This window comes from Larimichthys crocea, chromosome XI (genome assembly GCF_000972845.2).
Source record: "Larimichthys crocea isolate SSNF chromosome XI, L_crocea_2.0, whole genome shotgun sequence".
Taxonomy (NCBI): domain Eukaryota; kingdom Metazoa; phylum Chordata; class Actinopteri; family Sciaenidae; genus Larimichthys; species Larimichthys crocea.
Window position 1 is genome coordinate 1,266,955 of NC_040021.1, and position 22,433 is coordinate 1,289,387.

The 22,433-nt window shown below is 40.9% G+C and overlaps 1 long non-coding RNA gene across 2 annotated transcripts; it reads right to left on the minus strand.

The window, feature by feature from the left end:
• Positions 1-706: 706 nt before the first annotated feature.
• On the minus strand, positions 707-14,393 carry LOC113746943 (uncharacterized). Of its 2 annotated transcripts, none has more exons than XR_003463250.1 (3): positions 14,062-14,393; positions 13,659-13,733; positions 707-974 (listed from the first exon to the last, which is right to left on the minus strand). It is a non-coding gene; the product is annotated as an uncharacterized LOC113746943 (long non-coding RNA). The 2 variants fall into 2 exon arrangements; XR_003463249.1 differs by lacking the exon at positions 707-974 and adding an exon at positions 5,086-5,147.
• Positions 14,394-22,433: the final 8,040 nt, after the last annotated feature.

Genomic DNA, 22,433 nt, shown 5'->3' on the forward strand with positions numbered 1-22,433 from the left:
TTACAATGGGTGGGAAACATTTATTTACATGTGCAGAATAATAATAATAATATATATTCTGTTTGAAATGCCAAATCAACACCGTATTTATGTATACACTGTACATAACACACACTTCATGTGCATAAAGCAGGAGTTTATTTACTTTATTCACCTTTTGTTTTTCACCTTATTAACCTGGTTACATACTGGAATATTTATTTTGTTGCTTTTTATTGCACTTTACTCAATATCATTTGTTATTTTTTTAATTCTCGCAAATTATTTTTGATGAAATTGTCGATTATTATGACAAAAATCTGCCGGACCCCCTGCAGTACCTCTGCGGACCCCCTAGGGGTCAAGGACCCCTAAAAAAAGTAATCTATTACATTAATAATTTATTTCTTTGTATATTTTTTGTTTGTGATGACAGAAACATTTGATATGTTTCATACAGATATAGAAGTATGCTGTTCACTATTACTTTGTGTACATATTTAAATACACAGCAGTTTTTCTACCTGTTATATGATATACCTGTAACTGGATATAATAGTTACATGTTTGGTTACATGTTTACATTTCTGTTAGTTGTTAATTAAGCAGATTTTATTATTTATTTATTTTTATTTAACCTTTGTTTAAGTGTGATGGTCTCAGAGAGAAATGTGACTATTAATAATAATAATATTAATAATAATAATAATGTATTTGTTCCTATAAACAGCAGAGTGCCGTCATGTCATTCAGAGACTGAACAGGCTGAGGAGCAGACCTGTGGCGCCACCTACAGGCCAGAGTACAGTGACACAGCCTGACTGCAGTGAGAAGATCACTGGAGATTACGTAAGGCTCGTCTCAGTGGAGATTAAGAGAGGGAATTCAGATTTTCTCTGACATGTGCTTGATGTTTCAGTCAGTAGTGCTGCTCTGGTTTTACAGGAGCACATGCACGAGGACTGAAGTGAAGCCGACTGCAGGGGCAGAAACACCTGAAGGACGCAAAGAAGAACAAGAGGCAACTGTCAGATAACAAGCAGCTGTAACGTCTTATTCCATGATCAGCTTTTGGACAGTAACCAGCGAGGCCGGGACACAGATGCATAAAACCATGAGCTCCTTTCCTAAACACTTTTCCTTGACCTCGATGGAAAACGTCACAAGGTCAAGGAAAGATGTGAAGGAGAGGTGATGAGGAGTCAGGAGAAGACGACTGCACTTACACTAGACTACGTCACGATGCGACGGCGAATGTTACTGACGTGATTTTCATTTATTATTTGAATTCTGACGTTAATAATGAAGTCAGATTTTATATTTCCTGCATGAAACAACACAGGGAGGATCTAGGAAGTATGTCAGATGAGCGTTTTGTAGTCCATCTTCTGGACTTTGTAGTTTTACCACAGATCACGTCAACAACTTTTTGTGGTTCATCAGGAAATGACAAACTCTAAAATACCGTGAAGAACACCTGAAAACACTTTGTGTCAGTGTTGGACAGAAACAATCAAAGCTCACATCAGTTTTAACTTCATGACGACTTTAAGTTTCTGATTTGTTATTCCTAAAGGAGACCCACATTTTGTTTTGGCATGTTTCCTTTGACAAATCCTCCTTAAAGGAGATCCTAAAGCTGTTTTAATCAATCTCCTACTGTTTTAAAACAGCACTTAGGAAAGGGAACGAGGAAAAGAGGAGGCAGGGAAGCATGTGAGGAATATTCTCAAGTGAAAGAGATCACACTCAGAGTCTTAGATTTCATCTCTCATTGTGCATTCAGCAGCATGACGCTTCTGTCTGCCTTCCAAATGGGAATCTGGGAGAGAAATCCCTTTAAGTCTGAAACCCTGAGAAGTGATCGGCGGGTGAGGCGGCTCGTTACGACGACCAGCTGCTGTGTCAGACTTCCAAATCCAGACTTAATGTTCCAAAAGCCTGCGAGTCATTTTCTGCCGCAGAGAGTAAAGCTTCTGTAAAGCCGTCAGCCTCGCCATACTAAGCCGCCATGACCATATGTGCAGTACAGAAAAACTAAATATAAATGGAGGTTGACATCAGCCGCACCGGCATAGCTCTCACCTGATGAGTCGTTGACGCTTTGGCCTGAAATAAAAATGTTCAAGAGTCCAACAGAAAGGACAACATGTGAAATTCACACAAGAAGAACCAAGGATGTCCGTCATGTGATGCCCACAAGCTTCAATCTACGTCGCTCAAACCTACTTTAAGTGTCCAAAAGCTGCAGTTCCTCTTGTCGTCCACTTGAGGCTGGCTCCAGAACTGAGTCAGTTCCCATGTTAGTTTTAGAAGATACCAACCTTTACCTGCACACCGTCATGGTTTATACAGTTAGTCCATAGTTTTCTATGTTACCATTCTGATAATCACTAAATCACATCTTAAGTGCCTCCAGTGTTACACTGGGACCATCTCACAAACCACAAACGGGACAGAGACAATGAATGTGAGCTGGAATAAAAACCTCTTCAGGTCTGTTGAGGTCAGTGTCTGTTCGGGCCGTCCGGTTTTGGATCCGGAAAATTCCACTTGGTTACCGCATTTGTGAGCTTTGGAGTCAATATGTTAAATAGCACCAGAGGGAACGTGCAATGTATTGCACCCTCGATGTGCTGCGCGGCCAAGGAAAACATACAGTGGGAGGTATTGCCATGTGGTTCGAGGCGAGGATATTTGTGTAGATGACTGGACTGTGCGGTTAGGTTCTGGCCGAGTACGAGCCCAGAATTTTCCCTCACAGGCCGCCGTCACGTAGTCAATGCCGATGGAGAAGCTGAGGCATCAGATGAAAACAGTCGGCAGAATTTATCCCTCTTAACTGACTCCCCCGAGGATCACTAACTCACACTGTGTGGACAAACCTGCAGGACTGTGAACACAAAGCTTCTGAACGTATCAGACATGTCCAGTCAGATTTTGGTGGAAATTAGTATGTTGTATAAAAAACATGGATTATTTTAACCTATAGCTTCAATTAAGAGCGGCGGTGATATCAAAGTCTATGTTGTCCCGTCAAACCCTTCTATAGACTCTATAAGAGCAGTGGACAAAGCCACTGCGACGTCAAACACTTGTTTGTGGACTACCGTTTCAAAGTCTTGAGTTTGAGCCAGAAGTGAGACCATAATTAACTAAATGAACATCATGCTGCATGGAAGAAGACTTGAAACTAGGCCGAGACCTTGAACACACAAGGAAAGGTCATGGTCATTGATGTTCTCATAGACTTCCATAAAATCTGACTTCTTTTTTCCAAAGGTTGTGCCAAGTTGATAACCCCAGATTTGTGAAACTCTCCTGAGATTGGTAACCTGAAGTTTGCCTTCAGGGCTTTCAGACAGAACGCTGCTGTTCTCGTCCCATAAGAAACCAAAACTGGAAAACTAAGTCGTCTAAAAATACCAAGCCAATATCAACCCTTGGTTTGTTTTCATATGAAGCCCATTCTTTAGGATATAAGTCCTGTTATGGATCCATTAATCTGCCACAACCACCTCCCTGTACGGACTATGTTGTTGCTATGTATATCATATCGCTTGACTTCCTAAAGGCTTTGTCAAGTGTGCTCGTTGTGTAGTTCTTTGTCTCCTTGTCCGACTGCAGATGTGCTTCAAATCTCAACAAGACAAGAAAACTTTGAAGCGGAAACAATGTGTTCAAATCTCACGAGAGTTTCGCAAATCTAGGGTTACCATCCACACACGCCAAGTGGAGTAAGAAGCATGGCAACATTGATCCGATGTTGAAATTTCATCAGAATCATCGTCGTCCATCAACTTTGACTCCTCTGATAATGTCATTTCCATTGAACTTTCTTAAAATAAAGACTTTTAAAGACCAAAATGTGGCTCACAGGCGTCCATCTCACGAGTCCATTACAGCTCCTGTGTAAAGTATTACTCCTCTGTGAGCAGAACATGCATCAATTGTAAAATTAGAAGCTCTCCTGGTCTATCTTTGGTCCATAATCCCACTGACGGGCTCAAAGTGTCTCAAACAGATGATAGATGTGAAACTTTCCCTCTAAACATAAACACAGTCAGTGTTTTCAGCTGTGGACGATCCGGCCGGGAGGAGCACAGACCACTGCTGAAGGAACTTTTTTTTTTCTTTCCCCCCTTTTTCAACTATTTTTACTGCGTCCATTTAAACTCCCAGTTGGATCATTTGGGCTGAACGTGAAGAAAGATAGCGCTCAGGCCTCACAAGATGTTTGCTCGTTTCTCCTGCAGGTGCTTTTGCAAGAGTGTGAAGGCCATAAACCGGGCTGAAATGTGTCGTGTCGATGTGCTTTTTTTATTATCACGTTAAGTTATGTGTCTGCAAGAGAAACGGCCACCGTGATGAAAGACGGTCATGGTTAAACGCTCATCCATTTTCATTTATTTTAAACCTGCTTTTGAAAGAAAATTCTTTAAGATTATGGCTCGTTAATTACAGTGTGAACATTTGGTATGTTTGGGATGGATAAAATACTCACTGTGTACCTGTACAAGGTCAAATATGTACAGCTGCATTGAAAATTATTGAAAAACTTAGCTCAACACAACTGTTATTTCAAGTGGTTTCTCCAAATCCAACACAAAATGTCACTTTTAATGACGACTGCAGTCTAAAAATGATTCAATCCCTTCATGACAGGCGTCTTTAGTACTTTAGCACAGCACCGTGTTTCTGTTATGACCTGCTGCAAGCCTCTGGTGGCGTTCCTGAGAAATCTTTCTTTCAATGAAGGGTTGAATCATTTCGATTGCAACTGTAGGTGCAGGGTAAGACGACAAGAGGTTAGGGAATAAGAGAGTTACTGACGTTAATGTACACACGCCTGACACCATTTGTTTGCCTAGTGTCGAGAGCACAAACCTCGTCACTGTATTTCAGACTCACTTTTACACGCAGTTATGTATTTTGGCACTAGGTGGCATCACTCTGCAAGCCATCTCCTTGATTCGGGTCAGTAAAGAAACGGTATCCATCATGCTGTTTCAGTTTCACCGCTGCTGTCTGTTTATACAGCCTTTAATATTTTTCACATCAGACACTTTAAACACTGAATCTGTGTGTTTTAATATACTTTTCTTCCCCTTCCTCTCTTTCCTTCAAAGAGCTGCTGTGGCTTGAACTTCTGTTCATTGTAATCGTCTCTAAAAAACAAGAAAAAAATCACAGGACAAGTTCAGATCTTTATGCTTTTTTACAACAGATATGGTGGGTCTCTGTAAATAATATTAAAGAGTACAATGTAGACCTGCTGGTAAAATGTAATAGAAATATCAGAGCTGTGTTGAAACTCATCTTTTCATTTGTTGTCAAGACAAAGGGACTTTCCCGAGGGACAAAAATACTTTGTGCAAAGACAAAAACTCAACAGCAATTGTATTTCCCGTAAAACACATAGAAAAACAAATTAGTAGTAAACATAATTTTGATAATCTATTCTACAGAAGTTAGATATTCAGTTAAAGTGTCGTTATGTTTGTTCAGTCCAACAGTTTTACAGTGCTGGCAAAAAAATGAACAAATTAACATTTTTCCGAGTCTAACCGCCTCCAGGAAACAATCACATTCTCGTACTTCTGCCTACTTAGTTTTTATATGCTACCAAACTAACTGCCGGTGAAAAAATAAAAGCATTGCAGCCGTGAACTGTATTAAAACTCACTCCGTACTGTGTGACAAAGTTTAGCTTTAACGTTAAGCGCTGCAGGTTGTGACTGAATCATGTTTTCCCCCCCTCAGGGAACCATTCGCACTACAAACACTCCTGTTGGCTGCTGCTGATATCAGCTCTCGTGCATGCACGCTGCCCTTGACATTTCCTGTACACGCTGAATTGCATCCCGTACGTCGTCAGAGAGTATCAAAGAGACCGCTCGGCAGGCCTTCGGGACGATAGACCCGGAGCCTGAGGGTGTTCGCTGCAACTTGCAACAAATTCAACATGTTTATGAAGCCTACAGCTGAGTATTTTGGGAGTATAATGAAGTATGTTGCTTTAGCCCTGTGGCCTGAACAATGCCCAACACCCCGGGTCTGGGTTTACCGAGGAAACAAAGCGCTCGTACCTTCAGGCGTGGCAGTTTTGTACATCGCAGAATGTACTGTTCAAGGCTGGTATTTGAACTCAGCCAAACAAATACACGCCTATCTTCCAAGCTTCTTCAGAAGTTGCTGAGGCAACAACACCACCAACAACCAACCTTAAGGAATTTAAGCATCTCAGGAATGTTCACGAGTGATGCTAAAATAGAGCATGAGATGGACTTCCCCCCCGATGATGCAGATTCAGTAATGAGGACGTTGTACCGGACCGCTGTGGTAAACAGGGAGCTGAGCCAGAAGGCAAAGCTCTTTATTAACCATCGATCTACAATCCAACCCTCAGTCGTGTGGTCATTAGCTTGGAGTATGATTGAGAACTGGATTGTGGGTACCAGCGACCAAAACGGATTTACTCCGTAGAGTGGCTGGGCTTAGCCTTATGGCCCCTTCAGACACAATGTAATTTGTGGTTCACTCATCAATCTGCATGTTCGCCGTGTTTGGAAGGGCCATTAAGCAAAACGTCTAGCCGTCGCAGATGTGAGGATTGTTCATAGAAAGCGGTAGGTGTGGCTGTTTGGACGCCCCGGGCCTGAAAACCTCCTCAACTTCTTCCCAGTGGTCCAAAACGCCTGTGGTACAAACACTAACACTCCCCTGGTGCCCTGAACTCACAGTCCGGCTAACAGACTGAGCTAACAGCAGCTACAGCTGTCAGCAGTTTACTTCACTGTCCATCATAAACTCTGTAAATCACAGAGAGTTGAGGCGGAGCAGCCGGAGGACATCAGAGGGAAAACCAGAAAACATTTCCTCCATAAAATATGATCCAGTTTCACCAGAATCAGTGAAATAGTTGCTGCTGTGTGACTTAGTGCCGTAAAGCGTTACGTACTTCTCCCGACCCGGAGCCCAAAGTTACATAGTGTGAGAACAGACGTACGAATGACAGAGACACCGTTCACCTGATCACAGGTCAGTGTGGATCAACCGGAGTTAAACTCTGTAGAAAAGTTACACAATGTTGCTTGTTTGTCGTCACATTGAGTCTCTGACTGCTTGCATGTTTAAAGATTTGAGATTTCTGCCTGTGAGAAACTCGACCTTCAGTCTGCTCTCCTCTTCAGGAGCCTCTCTGTTGTTTTTGCAGCAGAGACGAAGAAAAAGACCCACATCTCCATTATTCCACCATGATGTCATGAAGCCAGCTCCACCCATGTGTGTTATTACTTCTGCCTGTTGTGTATAGTGAAGCAGCCCAGCCAGCGATTGGCCGTCTTTGATCTCGACCTCACAACGTACCGCCGCTCTCCGAGGCCTGTAACTGCACCCCCGCCCTGCGACGTCAAACTAAGACCCGCCGGTCCGCCGTGACTGTACACGAAGAGGACCGCAGACAAAACACAAGGCTGACGAGTCCAGCTCCTTCAGATCTGTCACTGTCCGTCTCCGACCCCTGTCCCGAACCTCCTCACCTCTGGATATGGACCAAGCACACCCGGAGGACCACGACCGCTGATGCAACGCGCTCGAGGCGAGTTTGGCAGCCATCTTTGTTTTTACAGCCTCTCCATCTCCATCTGGTCGAGTCACTAGACTCGCAGATTTAGGCCGACTACACATGAGCAGCGTTCTTCAGAACAGAAAATCTAAATGTTCATGTTACAGCTGAAAATGTGGCTCCAGCAAATGATTATTTTCTCACTAATTTCTGTTTTAATTATTTAGTCTATAAACGTCTGCAAAGCTCGTCACCATTAAGAGCCCAAAGTGGCGTCTGAAATGATTTATTTTGTGCAACCAACAGTCCAAAGGCTAAAGATATTTATTGTTATATCGTTTTCCACTAGTCATGTCTGTTCTGATCACACCCAGGTGACGATCAGGTATCAACAAAGATACATAAAGTTATGACTCACTGACGTTTGTGAGCAGCATGAAAAAGTAATCTGGTACACGTATCCTGGGATCGTTCGTCATTATTTTGATGTCAAATCCAGATGCAACAAAAAAACAAAACAAGTCACAGATTCGATCATTTGTAGTTTGTAATTTCTTTTCTTGTTTGTACGTTTTGTCCAAATTTTTTAGGAATTGTTTTGTGTACAAGACGTGTACAGTCTTCCAGGGATGTACTCGTACTCGAATATTATATTAAAGTAAAATTACTGATGCAAAAATGTACTTCAATAAAAGAAAAACGTAGGTCAGTTAAATTTAACATAGATAGATAGATAGATATACTTTATTTATCCCAAGCTGGGAAATTGCATTAATAAAAGTTACATTCTAAAAAACAGCAATTGATGATATATGATACCTGCTGTTAAATTAAAAGATTTACAATAAAATATATTTAATGTCACGTGGAACGAGCTGTCGCCACTAAACTTTTCCTTCATCTCTGCAACAGATGTGACTTGAAACAGAGAAAATTAAGTAAATACTTGTAGTAAAATGAACTTAAGTTAGAGCATAATTACCATATTTTATTAAAACAGTCAAAGAACAAGCACACGAAAAACCAAACTCTGTTAACGAAACATTAGAGTAAATATTACAGTAAGTGTAATTAGTTACTTCCGCCCCTCGTGTCCTCCTGCAGATTAAGATTACAGGCATCAGGGATGAAAAATAGAAATCCATCTACACGACATGGACAATCAAAGTTAATAAAGGATGATCTCTACAGTAGGTAACGTTTATACTGTTAAAGTACCAATGACAGTACATTAAATGTTATAAACGTACTCCGACCTCTGAAACCAAACCTACATCCCTGTAACTGTTAAAAATTCAAACATTTGTCATATTTTTGCAGGGATTGTAGCTTTTTAGAATTCACACATCAGAAAACATCGTCATGTAACGAAATCTGAATTTTAGCTGCAAGAAAAACCTCTTTTCTTCTCTGGTGAATTCAGGCTCACACGTCACGTGTCCGAGAATGTCAGGAAATCCTCGGTGGGACTGTTTCTTTTTGCGTGGTTGGATATTTTCCATGAGCTATAGCGTGATTGTCTTGGCTGTTTTCACATGCCAGACCCCCTCGTCCAAAACACCACCTCGTCCCTGAGCTGCAGTTAACTCATCTCAGAGGAGATTTATGACCCCGTGCTCGAGTCACAGTTTTTGGGATTTAACCAACGCGCTATAACTCAAACTGTTGATTAGAACACGCGAGAAGATGTTCGTTTGATTCAAGCTTTGAATTTGAACTTGTATCTGTCCTGAGCAGCTCACATCTTTTCGTCAAACTGCTGTAGTCTGAGCTCGCACACAGATTTAACAAGTCGGACGCGAGTGACCTGTGGAAACAGAGTAACTGCACTCTGTGGACCCTGTTTCAGCACCGGCAGGGTGGGTGGTCCGGCCATATTTCTCCAGTGCACGTCTCTTTACAAGAACTTCAATGTGTTTAACAAATAAAGAAACAAATCTGCGCATGAGTCTGACTTTAAATCTGAAGGGTTTTAACATTGTGATGAACTCATCATCACAAAAAACATTTTATTAGAGCTCAGCGAGATGACTTTTACACGAGACATTAACATTCCTGACGAATCACTGTTTTCCACTGCAATAATCTGGGATAATACTGACTCAGTCTGAAGTTTTAACTATCTGTGTCTCCCCAACAATCATTTGAATATGTTACTGTGAAGGTACTACTCTGATTCAAAGACCTCAAACAACCGTAAAGGTGTTCATGGACGTTTGAGTCCACAGCTGACTCTGTATAAGATACGTAGGGATGCGTGCCACCATTTAAATTAATTAAACACACAAATGAAATAAAGTATTAGCTCTGAAGGGGAACAAGCAACAACAGGTCTCATCAAGCCAAACTCAGAGAAGACACAAAGTCGGCTCACCCACTTCCCGAACGCCCGCGGTCCTGGAATCAGGATCTTGTCTAGGTGCTCTCCATCAGCCCAATCATTCTTTACAACACAATGAAAGATTGGCAAAGCAATATGATTTTTTATATTTTACAACTGAAGCTTTCACTGTACAGCAGGTTAGATGCCATTGGCATTGACATGTAGTTGCCTGAATAAAGAATTAAGAATATTTCTGTTTTTTGATTGACAAAATTTCTCTATGTACGTAAATCTGTTGTGCTCAACTCAGGCTCTTTGTAACTGATAAAAACCTTTATTTTGATATTTGATACAGTAGGACAAAACATCATTAAACTTATTTCAGACTTTGCAATTTTAAGATTTACTTGTGCCACCAAAAAAGGCTAACCCAGCAGATTATATCGGGCTACGCCTGTTACGTGAACGTTACGTTGAAGTCAGTCATGGTGTAAACACTGATCTTAGAAAGATTTCTTGGTGGAGGGTTGATGATTGAAATGTGGTGAGATATAATTGGTTATTGTAGCTTCTCTCAGTTTAAAAATTTGGTATTCAGACGATTTATTACCTCCACCAAGCCAAGTGTCTGCATGATTACGGAAAAACTTGGAAGGGTGTAGCGTCCCAAGAAAGATCCAAATCACAGGGCGGATACACGGTTTATTTTCCTAAAACATTGCCAGATAAGTCAATTGTAACATCCAATGAACAGTAGTCACCTCATACATCAATGCAGAAACGTCTTGTGAGTATTGCAATGAGTAAAAACTACAACAGAAATCCCAAATTTGTAACACGCAGATGTTTCTTTCCAAGTTGTAGCCTTGTGTTGATGGTAGTCCAACATGTGCACCTTTGTCAAGTCCAAGACCAGGACTAGACAGAAAAACAGAAACTTCTTATAATTTTTGTGACGCTAAAGAAACGGTACATCTTCTATTTTAGGATGATAATGATGTTTTGATAGCATACGCAACTAAACAACATCTCGAGAAGCGTGTCGTACTATATTTGTGATGATCAGACGGTCTCTTGGTTCTTCTTAACCAATATATTTTTGCTCTTGAGGTCTGGGCGATAGCCGGTTTACCCTGAGTGACGAAGATCCTAACACGGAGATGTGCCAGGCCACCTCCACTCGCCATTGCACTTTAATAATAAATAAATTAAGGTTCTAGCTTCTCCTGGACTGCCAATGGAAAATGTAACAAACAACGGGCAACTGTTAAGCAACAAAGAAGTCACTGTTTTGAAGGGAAAAAACATGTATTGCTGGAGTTGGTCGAGACCAACTAGAATATTTGGCGAGACCAATGGCCAAGTCCAAGATGAGTCCAAGTATGAGTACCAACGGGTCCAAGACAACAGAAGAGACGTCTCGAGATCGGACTAGAGCACTACAGCACTGTCTAAACGCAACACGAGTTATTGTTTAGCCTCAGAAAACCGTCAGACATTCGAGTTGGTCTACTGCACCGAAACTACAAAGAGATTTATGGTTCTCCGTTGGGACGGTAATTCTCTTCAACAGCAGTTAGCGACTCATGTTGTATGTTTGATTCCTAGTTACAGTACATACATTAGACATTCAACCCCCCAGGTCCAGTGTTTAGTTACTGTCCTGCTGATTTATGAGATCAACGGCGCCGTATTTCTGGGCTTCGCTCGCCTTTTTAAAAGCGGTGACATGCAACGTTGGATCAGAGCGTCCTCGTCCTCATCTGCTGTTGATCAGTCGCCTCTTTTAATGTCGGACGAAAGGTTTTTACTGCCGAGAGTCAGGTTCACCCAGACACTGGTTGTAAACAGGTTTCAAAATGTACTCACGAAGACGTAACGTGGGCGAAAATGATCAACTGCAGACAGGTTGAAAATGGATCACGCCACAGCAGCTGAGATTAACGGATTGAGAAAAAGAAAAATGCAGCTCCATGAAAGGTTTTTTGAATCTGGCATGACTTAAAAATATTGTTGGTGCGTGCATGTTAAGTCATGACATTTATCTTTAGATTTAAGGGGAATTCAGTCAAAACTTCTGACCTCTCAAACATAAAACACGTTAATGCTGTTTGCCTTTGGATGATCAGGTCATTTATTGTAATTAAAGTATTAAATCAGTTAATTTTATTGTGGTTCTTTGTATAAATTGGTTCGTTTAATTGATTATATTTTAGATTTTGGTTACAGTATCAAAGCCTGTAAAGCCATAAAGGCACATCATCTTTCAGGTGTTCCTGTTAATAGTTGATTAAATGCCGTTTTCTATCAGCAGACATGATGTTAATGTTATAGATGCAGTTGACGTACAGTACATTCACTGTCACATTAATCTGTTTTATTTCTTCTAATTGGTGCCACTGTACTGCTTTACTGCAGATGAGGAATTTTTATTGTTTTTCCAGACTTCAGAACAAGGTGACAATACATTAATGGCCAAGCAGAGCAGGAGAAGTTTCAAAGTGTGGTTAAAACACAACACTGATCACCTGAGATTTACTGTGCCATCATACAGTCAGTGCTTTAAACAGGACCCGGTCCAAGAGCTGACACACAGATTCCAAAAGAAACATCTCCAGCACTCTCCATTTCGACAAAAGCATTCGACAAACATTTCCCCAACTGTCAGACTGTGCTCTGAATTCATCCGGATGACTGTGGCATCAGGAGAGAACAGCTTTTCAAAGAAATCAAGAACTATTTGCACGCATCAGTGTCTCAGGACAGACTGCGTGGGCTCGATATTCCATCAAGTGGAAAGGACGTCGCATCCGCGATGAATTACACAGATGTCACTGCAGCTAAGAGAGCGAGAAAAGTGACTATCGTGTAATTAACTCCGTTCACTCACTTATTTACACAACATGACAGGATTTCTCACAGCTGACCAAAACTTTTGAAGAGTTGTGAGTTTCTTTGGCATCAAGTATATGATTTAAAAAGCAGAGATTTAAAAGTCTGAAATTTATTACGTTGGTGCATTTTTATTGTAACTGTAGAGAAAATTCAAACAGTAATGGATCGCTCTCAGTCTCGGTAAGTATCGATATTCCTGCCCGCATTAGACAACCGATGTAGTTTTGTTACGTTTGTTACGGATACGTGAAAGCAAACTACAAGGTTAATATCAGAACACAGCTACGTATCAATAACTAATAATGTGTCTGGGTCTCCACAACACCAACTTATTTTGTGTTATCGTTTATTATATTCTCTAATCTTTCTCTGTTCTACCCACAGATTCATAAATATAAGTTTGTGGTCCGTCATACGAGTATGAATATATATATACAACCTATATTTACAAAAACAAGTACACAATATCTGTCTATATTTCTTTTGACAGTCTAGTTTGTCATTTTCCAACACACTGATTCACCGAGGTCTTCAACCTGAAATTCGCTCTTTAAGTGAAAGTAAACAAATGTAATTTTCTCCTCCAGGTAAATCACGTGTACGCAACAAAAATGAATTGCACGCCAATTAAATTGATAAACTTGTAGTTGGACTGCGGTTCATGTAGTGATCAGGACCTTTACTGCCTTTATATAAAGTTTGCTCGCGGCCTCGTAACCTTCCCGCAACAGCTCGTTCCCGTAAGGTCGAGGCAAAGTAAAGTAACCCGCCCCACCTAACAAGAAGTCAACTACCGTACACGAGACGTGAATCTAACCGCTCTGTTCTCCGTCCATGGGAACGCATCATGAGCTAACAGCACCTATGTCACGTTAGCTGTGTGTCAAAACTTACCGGAAACTCTCGTTCCTCTTTCCTGTTTTCTCGACTTCATGAAGACGCCTCGTTGGTTGGTTTTCACCCTGAAAACTAAAAGAAAAAAAGTGACTTCAGTATCGACCTCTGAGTTCGGGACATAATGTCAGATAAACATTTGATTTTTAGCATAATATAGGCGACGTTTAAGTTTCGGTTCTTCAAAATACAAATTCAACATTTAGAAGCCCAAATGCATGCACTGGTAATGACACGTTGATTTGCATCATCATTTAATTTAATTTTAACTTGTTGCTTTTTGCATCAGTCGTAGCAGCAAGAAGTTAAATCCTGATATAAAGATGTTTGATCCCTGTTGGAGCTCAAATGTCTTTATATAAACATATTTGGACCCTGGACTCATAAATGTTTTTCTCCATACACATTTTGAGATGCCGTTGGTGTTCGTGTGCCGTTGGTTTCCATCCTTTGTGCTTCCTTCACAAACACACCAGTTTCCCCGAGCTGAAGTCTTAACGGCTCGGAAGCAGACAAGCTTCTGAAAACAAACAGCCGATGTTAAACGGGAGCTGAGGGTCTCGGTACATGAAGATCCTCATATAAAAAAGCCTGTGACATCTGTTTCCTTCCCCTGGTGACCCCTGGGATGTCACGGCGGGGTCAAAGGCACCAGCAGAGGTCACGTGGAGGGGAAACCTTAAGACTGAGGTCAGCGGTAGACCACCTACCAACCTACCAGACGGCAAAGACGGTTTCTGCTCTTTACCTTTAGAAGTCAATCAAAGAATCATTAAAAAAAAAATCTAATCGACTTATCACAAACTGAATTTCTACTGATTACAAAAGATTAATGAATTGCTGCTATGAGTTGTAAAATCCAAATAGTTATTGACAGAAAGTTCTTCAAGGCCAGCTTACTGCACATTTCTGGAGCTTTCAGCCACATCTCCTGGCTTTCACTGGATGGAGTGAACCAATGAACTAATTAGAGAATATCACACATAAACTAATAACTGAACCATGTAATGATGAAAAGCAAAAGAAAAGATGTGGCTGAAAGCTCTTTGCATCCAGTCCGTCATGGACTAGGACGTGTTTGTCAAACTGTGGTCAGTAATCAGCGGTGGGAAGTAATTAAGTACATTTACTTAAGCACTGTATTTAAATACAAATTCGATTTACTTAACAAAGATTGTGGTAGAATGACAGATTCATATCTATGAAATAAAGTCTGATCTACTTACACTTTAAATGTTTGTCAGGCAGTTCTTAAACGTCGAGTGTCCGGCCTTTGTTTCTACCTGCCACATGTCTCTGTAAACCACACAGGTGTTTTCACCTGTTTCTGCTCTGTATGGAAAGTGAGATAACTTGTGTTATAAATTAAACTGAATTGAAAAAGTGACTGGGATTCTCAGAAAAAGGTTGGGCTGACGTCAACACGACAACATCTTAATGGTTGTTTTGTTGGAATAGTTGCCTTGTTGTGATCCGGTGTATACATAATTTGTTCTCAGTGAGATTTCCTGAATAAACAAAGCTTAAATAATCTTCAAAAAATCTGGACTATCCCTTTAAGCTAAGCCCTTATGTCTTCTGCAGAGCTTAAGCGCCTCACCCTGACTGCTGAGCTCCAGAGACAAACAACCCCATGCAGGTTTTCAACGGACCCTCATTCAGATAAGCATTGTTTCATTTCTTGGTTTATACAGACGGTCTATTCGGTCCGGTTGAGTCTGGAGGAAGTGTGATCCAACTTATCTGTGACTGCAGATCAATCAGCAGCCGTCCCACGGCTTTCTCTGCTCTTTGAAAGAAACGATTGTTTGGGGCGTCATGGCTACGAGTTAAACACTGTAATCAGTTCATCGACACCAACTAAACTTTCTTTCACCTTTTGTCTCAAATGTTGATAGATCTTGAGTCTTCCTAGTTAAATGAGAAAATACATCGTTGGTCATTGCTCTCCGGACCCTGCAGGTCAAATCAACATCTATGCGGACGACACTCATGTTCACGTTCACCATGCAATCCTTCAATCAAATAAAGACGAGACAGAAATGAGTTTATCTGGCAACAAGAAGGAGAGAATGAGAGTTATTGCTCAGCTTGTAAATTACAGTCTTCTTATCTGGCACTGCTATGGTTGAGGTTGGCTTAGCTTAGCTTAAAATAAGCACTCTCTTATGGTTCAGGGACCTTTGTTGAAGTGGTTACATAACGTATTTACGTTGACTACTACTACTACAATAATACTACATGAACGTGTTGTTTTGGAATATTTGGTGAAACAGCTGATTCTGTCATTTTTCTTGGGAGGATGGTCTTGTTTTTTTTCATTCATTCATTTTATTTACAGAAAGGAGAAATAAGTTCAAACTGTTTTAAATGGAGCCACGGAAAACTACAGAACACGAACAGCGGCACTGTTTCAAAAAACACAACAGTAAAAGTAAAACCCACAACTTCAAGCAATACTTGAAATAAGTATTATCACCACAAAGCTGCACAACTACAATAACAGAACTAAAAGTAATTAGTTACTTCCTCCCTTTCTCACGGCGGCCTGACCAGCTGCGACATACCTGGTGAGAAGCAGAGCACGGCGGGCGCTCGAGACGCTTCACTGGTCCTTTAAAGAGGAAACCTGTGCAGGTGAAAACAGTTGTATGTCTTTAAAAAAAAAAAAAGAAGTCTGAGGAGAAAAACAAAACAAGCTGAACTGAAAATTCTCTCTTGATGATTTTTAAATTTCCTACCCAGTGATTTAAACATTCAACATGTCAGCAGCGTGATGCCTTCAGGTACCAAGGGGAAAGCTCCATCACCTCCATTTTACTGTGAAACCTGAGATTTTTTACTTAGCATAGCTTAACCTCTCCTCCCACTCTGCTCAGCTATTTTAAAAGCCTTCTGGTGTTAATCCTCAGGTCAAATATTATGAGGGTTTCTGTTGATGTGTCTGAGCCCAGATCCTCCCTTCAGATCTGAAGGCAGCATTAGCAGATCAACGGCGCGGGTCAAAGATCTGGGATGGATCCACGGGGTCTTTAGTTTACGACCTGTTGGACAACGTATGAGCCGAACCATCAGTTACAGTCAGTTGGGGTGTGAGTGCATGGGATGAAAATGGAAGTTTCCATTTCATTGCATCTTTTCAAACAACAAACATCTACTACATTTTACAGACCGACGTCCTGGTCCAGCTCTGACCTTGATCTCCACACATGATGGATGTATTATCTCCCAGCATGTTTTCATCTTTACCATGAACCTACCTGCTCGTCCAATAGACTAAAGACTCCGATCCTGCCAGTCTGTACATGCAGGCTGCTCTCCAACTTTAATCTCATCATGGAGCTAAACTGAATCTTAAAACACGGGAATGATCATCAGTTCACTAACAAAGACCACACCAGTATGGGTTTAGAATAGTTTATATCAGGGATGAAGGTGAACTGAGATGACGAAGAGAAATCAGGGTTGTAGTTGGATGGAGGAGTTCGGACATGGACCGGCTGGTGTTGGCTGGTGTTGGGAAAATCAGAGGGAACCAGGGGGGAGCTGACACTCTCAGTGGGGGAGCCGTCTCCTCTTCACTCTATGGAGATTAAAGCCTCGTGGTTCTTCAAACAAAAGAGAGAGAACAGAAATAGAAGAAGGGATTTGGGGGGAAGGGACGTGGAAACCGAATCAAAGAGGAAGTGAACGAATAAGGTGTGCTTAAGTACTTTAGGTACGGAAACGGTCTTTGTTCCCGAAGATAGTTAGAAGACTTCATCTCTTGTATTGTTTCTCTCTGCAGTTTGTGCGGTTGCAGAAGCAGAAGTGGCAGCAACCGGTCACTAACTGAACGCTTTCTAGATCAAGTCTAGACTGTACTCTTTATAATATTATTTACAGAGACCCAACAATTCCCACCGTGAACCTTTCCTCGAGCAGAACCTGGATCATGGTGGACGAACATCTGACCGGTTGGGTTTAGAGCGAGATAAAGATGCACAGCAGCAATAACAAAGATAACTACAACTATACATTTCAATGCAGATATGACTAATAATTATAACAACATCAACAGTATTTGCAGTGGGTGTCAGGTAGCACCACAGCTGGAGGTGCAACCACACTTCGAGTGTCTTTGGCTTCTGTTCTCACTTTCCCTGCATGAATCGTGTCCTTTGCACTTCGTGCTTCACCACGCCTAAAAGATGTCATTACACCAGGCAGACTCTGATGGAGATCTGCACCGAGCTACTCACATGGCACTATCACCAGCCGTCATCAGCAACAACACAAAAACATTCAGAGGAACACAAAGACGAGCTGACGGGAGGAAAGCGTCGGCCCGGCAGAACCTGGGTGGCGGCGTTTGAAGTTAAAGATGGCGTGTCAGCAGGGTGTGTGGCAACACGGACGACAGTCACATAGTTCAGATGGCATTCGTGATCGCCCATACAGCATGAACCTGTTCACCTGTCCTCGCTCACGGCTTTGTTGTGTCTGTCAGTCAGCGTCCTACAGCATGAAGAGCTATTCATTAGAGATGCTATCAGACGGCGAGAGGCACCGTTCCAGCATGGGGTTAACGAGGTGAGATCTGTGGGAACCATCTCTGAACCGAGCCTGTGAGCCAACGAGTTCACCTGAAATCTGATGAACATCACTTGTCTTTTTACGTATCTGAAGGAGGAATGCTTTCTGGGTCTTCAAACTTTGTAGTGTTGTGGTCCCACAAAGGGAAAACCTTTGAAATGATACCTGGTTTTAAAAGGTCAGTGTAATGTTTTTGTTTCCGCAACAGCTGAACGAAGTGATGTCATTCAAAATCACGGAAACATGAAAACAAGAAAAACTTATTTTTGTTCTTTTGTCAATCCGTCCTATTGAATTGTACGGACAGGTGAGCAGATTTATATCAATAAACAGCAGAAGCACCTCTAACTCAATACAGTTGCATGAACACTGCTGTAAAATTCATTAGCGGATGTTGGAGCCAATCCCAGGTGGGCAAAAGGCAACTCCTAGTTTACCTTTCCTACCAGAGAACCCACAAACTACACAGGAAGCAACGTCGCATACGACCCAACCTGTTGTACTGTAAGGTGACAGTGTTAACTGTCATTATAACTGTCATTAAAACTGAACATTATAATGTTAATGAAGGGAGGATTTGTCCCAATGGCCCATTATTCCAATAAATGCCAATAGACTGATAAAATGTCACAACGGACTGAAAGTCCATCTGTCCAACAGCCTGTTATCCCCAAAACAAAACCCACAAACATATTTGGTTAGGTTTAGAAAAGGTCGTGGTTTGGGTTCAAATAGAGTTAGTTCCAGTTTTTTGCAGTGGGGTTGTATGAGCTACTCATTCATATCCATAATTATAGTAGACGGCGGTCTTTACGTCTTCAGTTTGTATAAACAAACAGGAGGACCAGCATTAGGCTCAGCAATGTTCTGTTTTCGATTGGGGATTTTTAAAAAGGTGAAGTAGATACAGGCTTTATTCAAAGTAGTCACCACTTTACCTTCAGTCAGACGGTCCATGCTGCCTTCAGAGTTACCAAACTCCTACATGACACAAGTAAAAAATGTCATGGAAGTTGTATCAGGCTGGAGTTTGTTTTTAGTCTGTTTTTTGAACTACTTGGGTTTCTGAATATCGGGCCCTCAGAACAATGGCATGGCTCCATATTACTGTTGTATTAGACTATATCAGCCTTAGCTTGGTGTACCTAACAAACTGAAAAACGAGTGTATATAAACTGGGTTGCACATACAATGAAATGGGCCAAACAGGACTTCCTGCAGCGCTGACTCTCATACTCTAGTAAAAGCTGTTCTGGTGGAGGCGCCCCGGTACCACAGCGGCCCAGGTTTAATTCCAACTCACAGCACTTTGTTACAAGGTATGAACCCCACCTCCCCCATCAAAGAAGAGATTTATATTTAAAAATAAAATAGATAAAAGTTGTTCAGATGAGGAGAAAAAAAAAGGAGATTCTCCATCTGACAACTTAAGCCGTTGTAATTGATACCTGATGTTCGCAGGGTTGCAACACAAAGCGGAGTTGTTGTTTTGAAGTAATTAGCCAGGGACGGTCTTTGTGCGAGGACACGGTACACTGACAAAGACTGCAGCCAAGCATTGAGAAAAAAAAACCACACGGCGTTCAGTCACGAATCTGTGTGAGGTGTTAACAATGCAAGATCCAGCGGTGATTAATGGCTGTGGAGATGATATCAGCGAGTGCGAACGATAAGCTGTACAGAGGCTCACACATCATGTGCCCAACTCCACGGATTCTGTAACACCGTCTGTCAGTTTTATTCATTTTTCTACATCTACTTTGTCAGCAGTGTGTTCATGCATGACCTTACAGTTGTACAATTTGTTGCATTGGACTCTTATCAAAGATCCGCAATCAAATATTTCATGAAACCTTCACACTAATGTGAAAGAAGCTCGGTGCATTGTGTAGTTATTGTAACTGGGCGTATGAGCCACGCCTGGTGCAATTACGTCTGATTCAGAGTGCATGTTTCGTGCAGCTCGCTGTGGTTTCACGCTCAGCCAACGCTCTTCTTCGCGGTGGCGCCTCGATTCTGTCGGCGTTGAGAAACAGAAACAGAGTTTGGCCCGGTCGGTGCGTGGGAGTGATGAGGTAACAACACGTATGACCTGGCAGAGATCACCCAGAGTTTGAAGAACAAATAAGCAGAAAGGTGAAAGCATGTCACATTACAAAACATCATCCTAACAGCTGCCAACGTCCGTGAACACGAAGGAGGTTTGATGTTTGTTGAAGGTGCAGCACCAAGTTTAAGACAAACCACTCAAGTACAAATTCAACGCACTTGTACTTTATTTATATTTTTATCTTCTACTCCACGATTGTACTTGTACTACTTTAGTTACTAGTTATTTTTCAGATTACAATTTTTGACGAAATGTAATGTTGATTTTGAATGTTTGTGATGAGCGTCCCTTTACAAGTCTCAATTCTGTATGTTTTGTTTATTTATCCAATAATTTTTTAATCTCAGATATGTCGGCTGGTTCTGAATTTATAAATGACTCATGACACAACCATTCATTTTAATGATCTAACTTCAAATTGAAACTTTATCGATTCAACTTTTTTATTTAATTAAGATACGTTTAATCTACTTGAACATTTTTAAGTTTTAGTTGAGTATAACTATGACCACATATTAAACACATGAACATTAACATCATGTGTTTTGGGATATTTCACATATGAATTTTTTTTTTTAACATTTGAAGTTTAATCTACTTAAACATTTTAATGTTTAGTTGGGTATACTTTCTTTCTAACTATGACCGGCTGATGTAAACAACAAAAAGGTTTAATATCTGTATGATGTACTATATATTGGTGTATTAGTTAACCGGTGTTATCTTAAATGACTCATGATACAATGATTAAATAATTATTTATTTATAAACTTTATCTATCGACTTATTTCTATTTAATTATATTTACTGGTTTACTTTTTTTTTTATTATCTTTGTTTATGGTTGGTTTTATTAATTTTTTCTTCCAACAATACACTTTAACTTTTCTCATTAGCAGTGTTGTAATCGAGACCAACAAGACCAAGACTCTGAGAGTCAAAACCAAGACCAGACTTCTCCTCTATGTGGTTAACGTTCTTTTTGGGTGAGGCCGTCTCAGTAAGCAAATTTACAGACCGCTGTGTTTTCTTTAGGATGCCGTTTTGTTTTTGAACTTTTTGTCGTCTACGAAACAGAATTTTCTTGCAGTTTTCAAAATACGTTTATCTAATTTGGTGATTTTTCGCCGTTGCATTAACTTGTTCATTATAACTGGTAAGAATGAAACCCAGTAACCGGACTTTAAAGTCCTTCTCCGTGGGTCCTATCAGTGACACGAGATGTTTGCAGACAGAAAGCTGCTGACTCACTGATCAACACAAAGCGGATCACAGAAGAAGGACGAGGACTTAACCCGCTTCCTAAACGTCTCCAGCGCTTCCCAAAGAGACAGTTTGAAACAAAGACGTGATGTTTGCTCTGTCAGTCCACTTCTCAGCACGACTCAGATGGTTCAGGCATTAATGGACGGCCTCTGTTTACTTTGGGCTGTTTGCTGATGGATCATCTTACGCCTTTTTCTTTACCTGCAGGAAGCTTCTCCTGACCCGCAGAGGCGACACATAATGAGTCCAGAACTGGAGCTGGTTTTCCAGGTTAACACAAACATCTTTGAAAAGCAGCGATGGAGAAAGTATACAGAGATTTAATAGAGTAAAAGTAATGACACGTACTCGGTACTGTTCTGCTGTTAGATCTGGTCTCATTCGATGGTTCATTAATGTGAAGGCAGGATTTACTGAAGCCGTCAGATAAACCAACAATATTATTACAAATATATTAAAAATATTAAAAACAAAAATCAAATGTCAAAAATTACTTAATCAATCTTCAGTATAGTTGCCAATATTTCCTCGTTTCAGCTGTTTTGTGTGCAAAGATCTTAATTTGTAAAGTAACTAGTAACTAAATCTGATGTATAAGGTTCAAAGTTTTCCTCTGAAATATTGTAAGTAAGTAAAACGTAAGTACAGGTACCACAAATTTGTAGAACTTCAGTTAATGTACCACAACTTCATTGTTACGCTTATGAAAGAATCATATCAGTCAAAATCCATCTATCCTCGGGCCTGTTCTGTTTTCATTGCACATGCTACCTCCGGGATCAATTATAAAAAAACACAACCTGTCCTTTCACTTCTATGCCGACG